The sequence below is a fragment of the Dasypus novemcinctus genome, chromosome 3 (assembly GCF_030445035.2).
Source record: "Dasypus novemcinctus isolate mDasNov1 chromosome 3, mDasNov1.1.hap2, whole genome shotgun sequence".
In the NCBI taxonomy this organism is placed as follows: Eukaryota; Metazoa; Chordata; class Mammalia; order Cingulata; family Dasypodidae; genus Dasypus; species Dasypus novemcinctus.
In genome coordinates this window covers 98,012,768-98,027,663 of record NC_080675.1, presented here as the reverse complement: position 1 = coordinate 98,027,663, position 14,896 = coordinate 98,012,768, and positions in this window count along the sequence as shown.

Sequence of the window (14,896 nt, the reverse complement as noted above, 5' to 3'; positions counted from 1 at the left end):
AGGTATATTGTAAATGTTTGGAAATGAATAGTGTTGATGGTAACACCTTATAGTGAGTATAACTACCACTGCTGATTTATAAATGTGATTGTGGCTGAAATGGGTAGTATGTGGATGTAAATGTCAATTGAAAGGAAGCTAGAGAATAGTCTGTTAATATTCTAGGATAGTTAATATAATATAAATATAAGTATGTACCTCTTTTACAAAGTGTAAGCATATGACAAGTCACTGAAAAATTACAAATTAATGTAACTTTATAAATGATAATTAAAAGTAATATTATAATATTTTGCAGCAATGAAAAATAATATATTATATCAATTCTAAGGGACAACAAGGTTTGTATAAAGGTATATGGGATTTTTCCTTTTGGAGTAATGAAAACTTGCTAAAATAGGCTAAGGTGATAGCACAACTCTGTGATGAAAATGAGAACCTCTGAGTGTACATTTTGTATTGTACAAAGGATGGAACTGCATAACACAGTGAATCCTGTGGTATAAGATGGACTGTGGTTAACAAAACAAATACAAGAATGTTCTCACTTGAACTATAACAAATATATAATATGAAAACAGGATGATAATAATCGGGTGTTTTGGGGGAAAATATACCAAATGTAAGATATGGGTTATAGTTGGTAGCAATATTTTTAAGATGCTCTTTCATAGTTTGTAACAAATGCTTTACAACAATGCAATGTCTTGGTGGTAGGATGATGTAAGTGGACCCTCTATGATGATATGCATGTTTGTGCTTCAACTTCACAACTTTTATTATACAAATATTGTGTATGTATATTCATATATGAATGATAGAATTCAATAAAAATTTTAAATGGAAAAAAGAAATATTTAGAAAAGTAACAAAAAATATAAAAGGTTGAGAGGTGCCATGTACAAAAGTGTCCCTAGAGGGCAATAAGAAAAGAGAGAGAACTGTTGGTAAGTGGTGCACATGCTCAATAAAGTCTCTGTTAACTGGACCACTGAAACACAAAATGGACCTTTCTGAACTGACCCACCTTTCTGAATAGACCTCATCTAGTACCCTCAGGCAGTATACCACAAGAGTCATAAGAGTAATGGATGAAATTGTAGCACTGATGTGCAGAAAGTGGCCACTGTAGCTGTTGACAGTGGGGAGAGAGAAGAAGAGATATGATGTGGGGACATTTCCAAGACTTGGAGTTGTCCTGGGTGGTACTGCAGGGACAGATGCTGGACATTGTATGTCCTGCCATGGCCCACTGGGTGGACTAGGGAGAGTGTAAACTGCAATGTAAACCATTACCCATGTGGTGCAGCAGTGCTTCAAAATGTATTCACCAAATGCAATGAATGTGCCATGATGATGAAAGAGGTTGTTGATGTGGGAGGAGTGAGGTGAGGGGGGTGGGGGTATATGGGGACCTCTTATATTTTTTGAAAGTAACATTTAAAATAAAAGAGAGAGAGAGAGAGAGAGAGAGAGAGAGAGAGAGAGAGAGAGAGAGAGAGAGAGAGAGAGAGAGAGAATGAGAATGGTACCCAGAACTGAAAAGTGTAAGGAAATGGGGCACTCCATGAGGGAGAAATTTATACAAACCATAAGAACTGGGAGGAAAGTTCTTCACAAATGCAAACAGAACAGATCAAGATTCCAGGAAAAGGAACAGAGAAAAGGAAGCTTCCTCCTGGAGGTGAAACAATTCAACAAAAAGTGCAATTTTAAAAATTGTACTGCATATCCTTGGCAAGAATCCTGTGCAGAAGAGTCGAGAAAACCTTTACAGTTAAACATCTGGACCCTTATTCTAAAGGTCCAGAATAAGTTAGACAGAGCATCAAAGAAAAGCATTAACACAAAGCTAGTAAACAATAAAACACTAGACAAGAGGGAGAAACAGTGTGGTAGAACTGATTTTTCAAAAAGCATGATCCAATTATATGTTGTTTACAAGAGACTCAACTTAGACCAAAAGACACAAACAGGTTGAAATTTAAAGTATGGAAAAAGATGTTCTATGCAAATGGTAACTGAAAAGGAGGTGGGGTAGTTATACAACTATTGGACAAAATAGACTTTAAGTCAAACATTGTTACAAGATACAAAGGAGAACACTTAATAAAAGGATCAATAAAATAAGAAAAAATAATCATATTTATACACCTAATGATTGTACCCCAAAATATATGAGGAAAACATAGGAAAAACTGAAGGGAGAAATAGACACCTCCATAATAATAGTTGGACACTCTCAACAATAGAACATCTAGACAGAAGATCAATAAGGAAATAGAGAACATGACTACGGTAATAAATGGACTAGACCTAACAGACATGAACAAAGCAGTGCACCCAAAACAGAAGGATATACATTCCTTTCATGTGCACATGAATCATTCTTCAGGATATACCACAGGCTGAGTTAAAAAACAAGTATCAAATTTTAAAAGACTGAAATTATACAGAGCACATTCTCTGATCATAATGGAATGAAGCTGGATATCAATAACAGGCAGAGAAATAGAACATTCACAATATAGGGAAGTTAAATAACACACTCCTAAATGATCAGTGGGTCAAGGAAGAAATTAAAATTGAAGTCAGTATTTATCTTGAGATGAATGAAAATAAGAACACAACATATCAAAACTTATTGGATTCTGTGACTGCCAAGAGGGAAATATATAGCCCTACATGCTTACATTTTTAAAAGGAAGAAAGAAAACAAGAAAGAAATTTTAAAAAAATAATTTAAAACAAGAAGAGTTAAAATTAAACACCTAACTGCACACCTGGAAGAACTAGAAAAGAAAATCAAACTAAATCCAAAGCAAGAACAAGGAAAGAAATAACAAAGACTAGAGCAGAAATAAATGAAATTGAGAATTAAAATACAATAGAGAACATTAACAAAACCAGAAGCTGGTTATTTGAAAAAATCAATAAAACTGACAAGCTCTTAGCTAGAATGATGAAGAGAAAAAGAGAGAAGAGGCAAATAAATAAAGTCATAAATGAGAGAGGGACATTATTATTGACCTCATAGCAATAAATAGGATCATGAGAGGACACTATAAACAACTGTATGCCAACAGATGAGACAACCTAGGTGAATGGACAACTTACTAGAAATACCAAACAACCTGCATTGACTCTAGAAGAAATAGATCTCAACAAATTAGAAGAGATTGAATAAACCATTAAAAACTTACCCAAAAAGAAAAGCACAGGACCAGATGGCTTAATAGGTAAATTCTGACAAACATACAAATTCTGCTCAAAAGTTTCTGAAAAATTGAACAGGAGGGAACACTACCTAATTCATTCTGTGTTGCCAATCTCACCTAGTACCAAAATTCAAGTATTGCATGAAAAGAAAATTGAAGACCAATTTCTCTTATGTATATAGATGCAAAAATACTATAAAATCAAATCCAACAGCACATTCAAAGAATTACACACCATGATTAAGGGGGGTTTATTCCAGGTTCACTACAAGAAAATCATTTTAACATAATACATCACATCAACGAAATGAAAGGGAAAAAAATCACATGATCATCTTGATTGGTACAGATTAGACATTTAACAAAATCCAGCATATTTTCTTGATAAAAGCACTTAGAAAAACAGAAATGAAAAGAAACTTCTTCAACATGATAAAGGGCATATATGAAAAAAACACAGCTAAAATCTTAATGATGCAAGACTGAAAGTTTTCCCTTTAAAATCTGGAAAAAGAGAAGGGTATCCACTGTCACCACAATTATTCAACAATATAGTGGAAATTACAGCCAGCACTGTTAGACAAGGAAAAGGTAGAGAAGACCCACAAATTCAAAGGGAAGAAGTAAAATTATCACTGTTTAAGGTTGACATGATCCTGTATATAGGAAGTCCAAAAAAAAAAAAACAACAATAAAGCTACCAAAGCTAGTAAACAAATGAAGCAGAGTGGCAAGGTATAAGATCAATATGCAGAATCAGTACTGTTTCTATACACTAATAATGAGTGATTTCACAGTGAAATCAAGGGAAAAGTTCCAATTGCAATAGCCCTAAAGTAATCAAATTTCTAGGAATAAATTTAATTAAAGTATAAATGACTTCTAAATGGAAAAAGATCTTTGGTAAAGAAATCAAAGAAAATCTAAATAAATGGAATGATATTCCATGTTCATGGCTTGGAAGGCTAAATATTGTTAAGATGTCACTTCTACCCAAAATGATTTACAGATTCAATGCAATCTCAATTATAATTCCAACAGTCTATTTTGCAGAAATGGAAAGTCAATTATCAAATTTATTTGGAAAGGGTAAGGGATACCAAACAGCCAATGTCATCTTGAAAAAAGAAAAAAAGAGTTGGAGGATTCTCACCTTCTGATAAAGTTTATTACAAAGCTACTGTAGTCAAAACAGCATGGTACTGGTACAAGAATAGATATATAGACCAATGAACTCAAATTGAGAGTGCAGCAATAGGCCTTTAAATCTATTATCAACTAATTTCTTTTTTTTTTTTTTAAGATTTATTTATTTCTCTCCCTTTCCCTCTCCACCCCGGCTGTCTGTTCTCTGTGTCTATTTGCTATGTCTTCTTTGTCCACTTGTGTTGTTGTCAGGGGACAGGAATCTGTGTTTCTTTTTGTTGTGTTATCTTGTTGCGTCAGCTCTCTGTGTGTGCAGCACCATTCCTGGGCAGGCTGCACTTTCTTTCATGCTGGGCAGCTCTCCTTATGGGGCACACTCCTTGGGCGTGGGGCTCCCCTACAGGGGGGACACACCTGCGTGGCATGGCACTCCTTACACGCATCAGCACTGCACATGGGCCAGCTCTACATGGGTCAAGGAGGCCCAGGGTTTGATCCACGGACCTCCCATGTGGTAGACAGATGCCCTAACCACTGAGCCAAGTCCGCCAACACCAACTGATTTCTGACAAGGCTGCCAAGTCCACTCAATTGGGAAATAATAGTCTTTTCAAGAAATGGTGCTGGGAGAATTGGATATCCAAATGCAAAAGGAGAAGGACCCTTTCTCAAAACACATGCAAAAATTACCTCAAAATAGATCAAATACCTAAATATAAGAACAAGGACAATATAAATACTGGAAGAAAACATATGGAAGAAACTTCAGGATCTTGTGATAGGCAGTGGTTTTTTAGACTTTACACCCAAAGCACAGGCAACAAAAGAGAAAAAGTAGCTAAATGGACCTCATCAAAATTAAGAACTTTTGGGCATCAAGGACTGTATCACAAAAGTAAAAACACAACCTACTTGATGGAAGAAAATATTTAAAAACAACATATCTGATAAAGTTTAATATTCAGAATATATAAAGAAATCCTACAACTCAACATTAAAAAGACAACTGTTGTGAGAAAATAGTAGAATCATGATTTGAAGTTGAAATGTTTCCATAATGCAGACAAAAAGTGTGGGCTTAGGAACATGGGGCCTTGACTAGATGGAACACCTTTTGGTCAGCATGAAAATGCGTGATGAGATGTTTGAACTTTGTATGATCTGTTGTTTATTATTGTAAATGTTGCACCCATTCCTTACTATTGTAAATAGCATACACCTGCTTGTTAGCTCCTAAATAAATATGATGTGGAAAGTTGGATCAAGGCTTTCAGTTCCAGAATCTGTGAATCCCCTGGTCCCATTTTTATTTCCTCTCTTGTGTCTCTCTTTCTGTCCTTTTATTTCTTAAGTTCTGTGTTGCCTTCCCTTTGAGCCAACCTATTGCTGAACTGGTCTCAGCAGACAACCTAGTTTTTATAAATGGGCAAGGTGGACTTCAGGGAAGATGGCATTATAGTAGGCAAGCAGGGCTCAACTATCTCAAATAAACAATGGAGAAAGGGCAAACAGCTGTCCAAGGGACCTGCTTTGGGGATCAGCAGAACAGGGCAGTGTGGCATAACCCCAGGAGGGTGAGGGACAGAGAAATAAAGAACCTGAAATGACAATCCTGAGTTATTAAAGCTCATAGTGGCTAGGAATGGCTCCCATTCTCCATGCTCAATGCACACAGCCTGGATAAAACCCATATCCCACTGAAACAGGAACAGATGTCTTCCTCTCCGAAGAGAGTATAGAGGATAGTGGAGAGTGATTTCTCTTCAGTTCTTCAGTGACTTTGAGCTATAGAACCACTTTAGATCTCAGCTCTGGCCAGATGAGAATCACAGGCAAGTAGAGGTTGAAAGAGACATGTCTGTGGGAAGATTTACCAATGAGAACCTTCTGCTACTGGATCTCATTGACTGCCACAGTAAACAATGCCTCAAATAGTGGGGCTCCTGAGTTTCTAGAGACATTCAGACATTATAAGCAGGACAGAAAGCTCATGAATTCAGCACCCTGTCAGCGGGTCTTACTTTGGAATTTATGTTCCTCCACATAGCAGAGTTAGACTCATATATGGTTTCCCTACACATGGCTCTTCTGCCCATTTTATTTGAACCTATAAATTAGCACTATACTTAAATACATATCACAGAGACTTAAATCTTTGGCCCATGCCTATGCCAGTTGAACCTTGAATCTCAGCAGAGTTGCACCACCTACTCTCCAGTTCATTGGACTTACACAAGACAACTGACAAGGAGATGATGATAGACAACACCTATCCCAAGGAACAGAGAATGTCTGCAACAGCAAGCAAGATAGTTACATCCATCTGACCCATGGTATCTAAGCCACCTTTCAATTAGAAACAGAGTGGACATCACCATCCCCAAATGCCCAAGATTAAAGAAAGAAAAATGGACTAAAGTAGGTTTACAATTATTATACTATAGACTGGTTATTATTCTAGCAATGGAAGAACTTTTATTATTGATATAAAGGCAGTGGCCACTAGAGGTTCTAAGGGGAGGGAGAGGAAAGATTAGGTGTAATACAGGGCATTTTCAGGACATTAAAATTGTTCTGGATGACATTGCAATGATGGATACAGGCCATTATCCATCATTGTAGATTTTTTCATAACTTACAAAATTGTGTGGGACTGGATGTAAACAATAATGTAAAGTATAGCTCATATTTAATAACAATGCTTCAATCCATGTTCATAAATTTTAACCAATATATTACACACTAATAAAGGATGTTGTTATTGTGGGAAAGTGTGGGAGAGGTAGGGAGAGGGGTAGATGGGAATATCTTATGGTTTTTATTTAACATTTATGTAATCTAAAGCTTCTTTTAAATAAAATAAAAAATTAACTTTTAAAAAGAGCCATCTCTGTCCTGCCAGGAAATTGCAAGGAGAAAAAGCACTTTTAGATCTCTCATCCCAAACCCTGGGAGGACATCTGCACCTCATTAGTTAGTCCATGACCCAATTTTAATAACTTAAGCTAGGCAGTTTTAAAGACTCAGAAAAAGTTGAACCAAAAATCAAGAAAAATTGTGAAAGAAAACCAATAAGCAAGAGAAAAAATTAGCCATCAGGGTAAATTTAACAATGTATTCAGACGCCTAGACATCAACAAAGAAATACACACCCTACCAAGAAATGAGAAAAGATGGTACAGCCAAAGGAGCAAACCAAATATCCTGAAAAGATACAGGATTTAAAACAGCTAATCAATGATAATCATACGAATCTAGTAAATCAATTCAAAGAGTTGAAGGAAAATATGACTAAAGAGATAAGAGATATTAAGAAGAAACTGAGTGAGCATAAAGAATAATTTGAAAGCCTGCAAAGAAAAGTAACAGAGCTTATGCAAATGAAAGACACAATGGATGAGATTAAAAATATTTTAGAAGTATATAAGAGTGTATTTGAAGGAAGACATATTAAATAGAAGGAAAACAAAATTACTGATATTTAGGACAGAATATCTACACTTGAAAAGACATGAGAGCAGAAAAAGAATGAAAAAAATGGAAAAGGATCTAAGGTAATTGATTGATAGAACATAAAACACACACAAAAATATATGTTATTATTGAAAAAGGGTGAATTAGTCTGCCAAAAGAGTGCTGTTGCAAAGTACCAGAAATCTGTTGGCTTTTATAAAGGGCATTTATTTGGTATAGACACTTACAGTTACAAGGCCCAAAAGAGTATAAGTCAAGATTGTTTTCTCACCAAAGTCATTTGACACTTGTTGAAACAAGATGGTCACTGATCTCTACCTGGTCTCTCATTTCCCTAGGCTTCCAATCCTGTATCTCTCATGGTTAGGGCTTGTTTCCTTCCAGGTCTTCTCAGCTGCTCAGATGCTCTGTTCTCTTCACTGCAAACTATCAGGTAAATGGCTCATCTCTTACTGGGGCTTCAGGATTAAAAACGACAAAGTTCTCTTCTCTTCCTTTGTCTTCTTGAATGAGTGTTCATATATATAGTCTCACCAAGGAGGAGGGGACTGACCTATTTGAATCAAAAGCCTTAAATTGATTTTATCAAGTAAACTTAAAACCTTCAAATTTAATACAATCAAGGTTAACACACCCAAAGTAATAGATTAGTTTACAGACATAATATTTCTCATTTTGGGATTCATAAATAATCTAAAATTGCCACAGGAGGCAGAAAGAATATTTAAGGTAAAAATGACTGAAAAGTTCCCAATCCTTATGAAAGACATAAATATCAATACCCAGGAAGGACAACACACCTCAAAAAGAATAAATCTGAATAGAACTAATCTAAAGCATGTACTATTCAGTTTGACAAATATCAGAGATTAAGAAGATCCTGAGAAGTGGGGCAAGATGGCATCAGAGTAAGTACACCCACATCATCCCTCCTATATAAAAGCAGCTGAGAGGAACCAGCAAGATGGCAGCAGAGTAAGGAACTCCTGTGGTCAGCTCCTGCTACAGGGCAGTTAGTAAATACCCAGAGCTCTTTGGAGTTGGCTGAGGCACCTGTTTGGGGCCCCAGGAGGCCAGAAGAGCATCCTGCAGCATCCTTGAGGGAATGGAAGAAGGAGATTGCCTATCTGCAGAGAAGACTCATGAGTGGAGCACTCCACTCCACAGAGGCTGGTACCCATCCTCCACTAGAGGTGTGGGCTGCCTCAGGAGCTGTTCCGTGGCTGGAAATGAGAGCTCCACTTCCTAAAAATAAGCGGGGGAAGAGACTTTTGGGCACCAACTTCAGCAATTCATGAGCAAATTCAGCAGGCTAATGTGTAATCCTGAGAACAGCTAAAGTTTGAGCCTGTCTAAGCCAGAGAGAGGCTGGGGGCTGCCATCTTAGCTCTGCACCTGGAATGGGGTGGGGGGGAGTAGGAACTGAGAATCCCAGTGCTGGTGGGGATCAGTTTCTTTTCATACAGATCCAATTACAGCTCTAGTCTAGGCCCAGCTCCACCTTAGGCAGGGAAGAAGCTGCGGAGACCTGTGCCATCCTCTCCGGAAAATTACTGGGCAAGCTGCAGAGGCCAGTGATTAACCTCTTCTGGTGGCCCGAGCCACCCCAGGAACTGTTCTGTGGCTGGAAAAAGTGGAGGAGGAGACAGTTGGCTGCTGATTTCAGCTGCTGATTGGTAGACTTGGCTGGATAAGATATAACCATGAGAACAGTTCGGGTGTGAATCAGTCCAAATCCAAAAGAGGCTGGAGGCTGCCATTTTGACTCCACCCTCAGCTTGAGGGGAAGCCAGTCTGACTGAAAATCACAATGATGGCAGGAACCAGTTTCTCTCACCCAGATCAGCCTGCAGATCTAGCCTAGGCATCAGCCTCGCTTCTGGTAGGGAGGAGGCTGACTGGCCCTGCAACAACCTGTCAAGGTAACTGCAGGTAACTACTACTGGCATAGACTGAAAATCGAAAGTCTACCAGGGCAACTGTGGTCATCTTGGACCCACACTGATAGATTGCTGCCCACATCTACAGCTTCATCCCTGCCCCAGGCAGGGGAGAAAGGAGCATGAAGCTTCATCAGTCTCTCTGGGCAACTACAGTCTATGCCTACACTTGGATTATTTCACACAGCTGTGACTCTGTCCCTACTCCTGGCAAAGGAGAAAGTTGGAAGAAGCTTCACTGGTCCCTGGCACAATGAGGGCGGCTTGAGCCTCCACAGCTTATAGCACCAACTACATGCTTGGCTCCTATTGCACAACCTGCAAGGGAGAAAGGGGAGGAAGCCCTAAACTGAAGAAAAAAAACTGCAACCAGAATAAATACCCTAGTAAACCAGATGCAAAGACACCAACAAAAAATTACAATCCACACCAAGAAACAGGAAACTATGGCAATTAAAGGAACAAGATAAGCCTCCAGATGACATAAAGGAGTTGACACACCTAATCACAGATGTTCAAACAATTCTCCTTAATAAATTCAATGAGATAGCTAAAGAAATTAAGGATATTGAGAAGGCACTGGAGGTGCACAAAGAAGAATTTGAAAGCATACATAGAAAAATAGTAGACCTTGTAAGAATGAAAGGTGCAATAAATGATATTTTAAAAACACTGAGGTCCAGACTTGAGGAGGCTGAAGAAAGGATTGGTGAGCTTGAAGAAATGGTCTCTGAAAGTGAACATACAAAAGAACAGGTGAAGAAAAGAATGGAAAAAATTGAACAAGGCCTCAGGGAACTAAACGACAGCAAAAGGCATGCAAACATACATGTCATGGGTGTTCCAGAAGATGAGAAGGGAAAAGGTACAGAAGGAATATTTAAAGAAATAATGGTAGAAAATTTCCCAACCGTATTGAAGAACATAGATATCCATGTCCAACATACTCCCATCTGAAAAAATCCAAACAGACCAACTCCAAGACACATACTCATCAGAATGTCAAAGGCCAAAGAGAAAAAGAGAATTCTGAGAACAGCAAGAAAAAAACAAATATATTAGATAGGGATATCTAATAAGATTAAGTGTGGATTTCTCACCAGAAACCATAGAGACAAGAAGACAGGGGTATGATATAGTTAAGATACTACAAGAGAAAAACTTCCAGCCAAGAATCTTATATCCAGCAAGACTGGTTTTCAAAAATGAGGGCAAAATTAGAATGTTCACAGATAAACATAAACTGAGAGAATTTCTAAGGAATTGACCAGATTTTTAGGAAATACTAAAAGGTGTGCTAGAACCTGAAAAGAAAATACAGGAGAGAGAAACCTGGAAGAGAGTGTAGTAATGAGGATTATACTAATAGAAGTAACTAAAGGTGTCAAAAGAGTGGTGAAAATAAATTATGGCAGATAAAACTCAAATAGTTAGGAATAAACTTAACCAATGATGTAAGGCACCTGTAGTCAGAAAACTGCAACTCAATGTTAAAAGAAATCAAGAAAGGCCTATAAAACTGGAAGAACATTCCACACTCATGGATTGGAAGACTAAATATTATTAAGATGTCAAATCTACTAAAATTGATATACAGATTTAATGCAATCCCAATAAAAATTCCACCAGCATTAATGAAAAAAAAATTGAAAATGCAATCCTTAAATTTATTTGGAAGGGTAAGGGGTCCTGAACAGCTAGAAGCATCATAAAAAGGAAAAGTGAACCCTCATCTCCAGACTTTAAATCATATTATCTAGCTATAGTGATAAAAACAGCATGGTACTGGCATAAAGACAGACACAACAGACCAATGGAACCAGATTTGTTGTTCAGAAACAGACCCTCACAAGTATGGTCAAGTGAGTTTTGACTAGCCCATCAAACTCACACAGCTTTGGCAGAACAATCCATTCAGCAAATAGTGCTGAAATAATTGGATATCCATAGCTAAAAGAATGAAAGAGGATCCCTATCTCACACCTTATCCAAAAATTAACTCAAAATGGATCAAAAACCTAAAAATAAAAGCAAGAACCATAAAACTTCTAGAAGAAATTATAGAAAAATATCTTCATGACCTGGTGGTAGGTGGTGGATTCTTACAGGAGATAAGAGGAGGACTGAGTGGACTACTGATGTCTAATGTATGTAGAAATTTTAATTAGCTTTACTGTAAAAATGTGGAAATATACAGAATGGATGATACTACACAGTGAGTAACAGCTAGTTTATAAATGGGGATGTGACTGAAAATTGTAGTCTAGGTATGTAAATACCAATTGACAGAATGCTAGAGAATAATCTAGAAACTGCATACCGCAGTAAACCAAGAGGTGGATGAGAATTGTGGTTGATGGTATAGATGTAAGAGTATCATATGTGAACTAATGCAAATGTATATCACTACTGCAGGGTTTTGGGAATATGGAAAAGCATAAGAAGAAATGCAGCTGGAGTGACCTATGGACTGTGGTTAGTAGTAATAATATAATATTCTAGCATCAATGCAAAAGATTACTGTGTTGATAATGAGGCAGTATGGAAAATATGAGCCAAATGTACACTATAGACATGGTAGCAATCAAATTATATTATTTTCTCTGTAGCAAATGTTCCACAGTGTGGTATGTTGATGGAGGGGTGTTGTTTGGGAATTCTGCACATGATTGTTTTATAATTTTACAACTTCTGTCATAAAAAATCTATTTTAAAAATAATAATAGGGTGGGTTTGGGGGAAAATACACCAAGTGTGAGATAAGGAATATGTTTAGTAGTAAGATTTTGACAAAATTCTTTCACAATTTGTAACAAACATCTCATGACAATGCAAGGTGTTGGTAGAGGGTTGATGTATGGGACCCCTGTATGATGTTATGCATGTTTGCTTTGTAAGTTCACAACTTTTGCTATACACTTAATTGTTTATATATGTATATTCATTTATAAATGATATAAAAATAATAGGGTTGGTTGGGGGGAAAATACTTTGGTTAGTGGTAATATTTTGACAATGCTCTTTAATCATTAGTTTAAAAGGTTTAACAGCAATGCAAGTTATTGGTGGTAGAGTGAGTTCTGAGTCCCATATGATGTTATGTATGTTTGTTTTGCAAGTTCACAACTATTATTATACACTTATTGTTTATGTATGTTTATGTATGAGTGCTATACTTCAATAAATTAATTTTTTTAAAAAATGCAGCTGAGCGAGGGGACAAAATCCTGAGTGAGTGGTTTTGGAAACCCACAAAGCAGGAAGCTTCTGGACATCGATCTGGAGACTGTGTGACAAAAATAGTGATTGCTCAAGGTCTGACAGTTATGTCTGGAACTGTGGGAGGGCTGAGACCCTCACTTAGGGCAGGTAGCCATGGCATTTGCTGAACCCCACCAGTCACACAGTGGCATCCCCTGAACCCCATGTTCCCTGAACCCACATTCCCCAAACTCTACTTCCCCCAAACCTTTGTTCCCTGAGTCTATAATCCCCAACCCCCACATTCCCTGAGCCCCAAACCCCAGTATTCCCCAAAACCCACCAGTCTCAGGCAAACTCTGAGAGTGAAATGGTTCTGGTTGAGGGTGCAGAGGGGTTTGATAGGTGCAGGTTCTATTGTCTGGACCTCCCTTTTTGAGCTTTGAGAAGCATGCCAGCTGGCTTGAGGAGGAACTAGGAAGAGGTGAGAGGCAAATCTCCTGAGGCAGTCTGATTTACCTAAACATCCTGGGATAGGAAAAATTAGTCTAGGAGAAGGTGGAGTCAGGCAATTAACTAGTCCTGTGCAACACACCTAAGGGAGGGGGACAGTAGGAAGTGCTTGGTAGGCTTCCAAGAGCACATTTAGGGTTCCCAGCAAAGTGTGGGTGCTCTTTCTGAGAGTCATTATTTTTTGTGGTGAGTTGGTTCACCAGGGTCCCATTTGAATCTCAGAAGGGAGCTCACACATGGGCTTCCTGCTGCTATGGGATAGAAGGAAGTGAGGAAGGGAGAAAGGGAGAAGGACAGATTCCCAATCAGTTTGTTCAATTGCAAACAGTAGATCCTACCCCAGGAAGGGGACTCTTTTTGAGGAGCAGATTGACCTGGAAGGAGGGTTTGGCTCATAGGAGGAGTTTCAGCCTTGAATGGGCAAGGTCTCCCGTTCAGTTCACAGCTCCTCTTAGAGTTGTGACCCATTGGGCTAATAAACTTCTGGCAGATACTTTGAGGCAGGGAAAACATAGACATTATCCTTGTATTAGCTTCCCTTGGATCGCTTATTCCCTCACCCCCGCCCCAAATTCTTCTGTTACATAATTTAAGTAAGTTTACTCACTAAAACCCACTTCAAAATCTGCAGTGAGAAAGATGCAGGGTAACTGACAGATAAAAACCAGAAACCTGACAAGCTCCAAAGTGGTGTAAGAGGGAAATCTAGTGTTTCTTAATGTTTGGTTGACTCCTTGTTTGAGGGCTTGCTTGTCTGTTTTTTTTTCTTTATTATTACTGTTTTCTTGTTTTTCCTTCCTCTTTATCCCCCCACCCTGTTTTTTCCTATTAGATGCTGCTGGTTTTTTTCTTTTTTTTTTTCTTTTTATTTATTTATTTATTTTTTTTATTGACTTTGTAATAATATTACATTAAAAATATATATGTGAGGTCCCATTCAACCCCACCCCCCCACCCCCCCTCTTACACCCCCAACAACACTCATTCCCATCATCATGACATATCCATTGGATTTCGTAAGTACATCTTTGGGCACCTCTGCACCTCATAGACAATGGTTCACATCATGGCCCATACTCTCCTCCATTCCATCCAGTGGGCCCTGTGAGGATTTACAATGTCCGGTGATTACCTCTGAAGCACCATCCAGGGCAGCTCCATGTCCCAAAGACGCCTCCACCTCTCATCTCTTCCTGCCTTTCCCCATACCCATCGTCCACCATGTCCACTTTTCCCAATCCAATGCCACCTCTTCTATGTGGACATTGGATTGGTTGTGTCCATTGCACCTCTATGTCAAGAGGAGGCTCAGATTCCACATGGATGCTGGATGCAATCCTCCCATTTTCAGTTGTAATCACTCTAGGCTCCATGGTGTGGTGGTTGTCCTTCTTCAACTCCATC